Source organism: Empidonax traillii, unplaced genomic scaffold, assembly GCF_003031625.1.
Source record: "Empidonax traillii isolate 1590-97213 ecotype Southwest subspecies unplaced genomic scaffold, ASM303162v1 scaffold196:size3368384, whole genome shotgun sequence".
Lineage (NCBI taxonomy): Eukaryota > Metazoa > Chordata > Aves > Passeriformes > Tyrannidae > Empidonax > Empidonax traillii.
In genome coordinates this window covers 3171924-3173916 of record NW_020955389.1, presented here as the reverse complement: position 1 = coordinate 3173916, position 1993 = coordinate 3171924, and the positions used below count along the sequence as shown (strand labels likewise).

Here is a 1993-nt window from a genome sequence, read left to right as displayed (position 1 = left end):
TAATAAAGTAAAATACATAAACTATGGAGTGGATAGAAAAGTGATGATAAGGTATAAAAGTCTTGTTGCTTTTCTTAAGTTTGGTATGCTGATAGCTGCAGCCAAAATGATGCTATAATACAAACATTTTTAAAAGCTGGGTGATGTGCCAAACCTTTATCCCTGGGAATAAGATCTATTTATTAAGAGGTCACAGAGAGAACTTTCTACATGGGAAATCAGGGGAGAAACTGGCAGAAATATTGGAAAGCCTCTCCTTTGTAGCAAAACCTGCATACCAAACAGCAGAGAAAACCAAACCAAAACAGACTGAAAACCAAAACAAAACGTAGGCTTTGAAAGGGATACTTGCATGTATATATTGATGCATCAATAGTTTTAGTCTTGACAGTGATGGACATGGTGGTAGAAGTGTTAGTAGGCTGAGTGTGGTATGTTTATGACAAGAACTGCTAGTTCTTCATGCCTAGTTTTTGTTGTTATTGTTGTCTGTCCTAACTTTGTCAAAACCTTACCAGTAGGTTATTTTGACTTCATTAGCCTTGCATGGACCCGTTACTCTATCCATTAAGTGATTCCTACAGCAGTTTACCAGTCTCTCTCAGAATTGTAATATATCTGTTTGAAAGATGTGCAATTTTTATTCAGTCATCTAAGGGTGAAGAGAATTTACTGCATTTTTTGCGAAGTTGTACCAATAAGCAGTTTCACATTTTATTTCTGGTTCAACTTTGCTGATTTTGTATTTCAATTGTAATATATAAGGCTCTCTGTTAGATTTAAGATCACACTGTGATCTTTGTGTACTTATTGTGAGTTCATCTCACCACTTTCTATTGGTTGTGATAAATGGAGGAAGTACTTTTATTTTCTTGCTACAAGGCAGAATTTTTGGGATTTACACCATTCATCAAATTAGCTTTCTAGAGAGAGAAGATAAGAGTATCACCATTTTCCATTTCCCTCCTTGACTCCTACTTTAACCTCACACTGTAAAAGCATGGTTCCCACAGCAATTGCCTCTGCTCTTCCTACTGACATGCTGAGGTCCCAAGAGCAAAAGGGATACATATCTGATACGGGAAAAGAGCCCTATTTATTTTAAAATCGTATATGAAGGTAAGTGTCTTGAGAAACTTTGGTATGTCCTTGGTTGTCAGCACACAGAGAACCCTTAGTCTTCCTTCTTGGAATAATGCTGAGATGCAGGCTTTCTTGAAATTTGAGGAGGTTAGACTGTAGTTGTTTTAGTCTGAATTTTCTTGATAGACAGAACCACAGTATGACCTTATCTGCTTGACAGAAATTTGAAACCCATCCCCTTGATGACAAAAAACTTAGCTTGAGAAACAGAGGATATTTTAAGATTTTACAGTGTTTCACATCTCAGTGAAAGATTGTAAATCAATAGAAATGATTCAACAGAAGTTTTGTATTTTGTTTACCTAAAAACCCTATATGTGTAAATACGTGTAGCTATGTAGTACTAACGGAAAAGGTGTGGGACTGTGACTAGTTATGAATATGGCATCCAAACAACTATTTTCTTGCTTCAGGTTTCATCTCTCCTGTATGAGAGCTCTTTTGCTTTATAGACTTTTATTTGCATCTCTGGAAGAGAACTGATAATAAGATTATCTAATTTGAAATAATGGTATTTCTAAAACTCCCATTCACAGAATCATAAAATCCTAGAATGGTTTGGGTTGGAAGGGACCTTAAAGATCGTCTAATTCCAAAACCCCTGCCATGGGCAGGGACACCTTCCAGTAGACCAGGTCACTCAGAGCCCCATCCATCCTGGCCTTGAACACTTCCAGGGTCTGAGCATCTCTCTGGGCAACCTGTTCCAGTGCCTCACCACCCTCACAGTTGAGAATTTCTTCCTAGTATCTAATTTACATCTACCCTCCTTCAGCTTAAGGCTATTCCCGCCTGCTGCCTTTTTTTTTTTTTTTTTTTTTTTTTTTTTTTTTTTTTTTTTTTTTTTTTT

At 36.8% G+C, this 1993-nt stretch overlaps 1 protein-coding gene across 1 annotated transcript in view; it reads left to right on the top strand.

Annotated features, from left to right (window-relative positions):
- GABBR2 (gamma-aminobutyric acid type B receptor subunit 2) overlaps positions 1 to 1993 on the top strand; it is a 467186-nt gene that overhangs the window by 23318 nt on the left and 441875 nt on the right. The window lies entirely within an intron of this gene.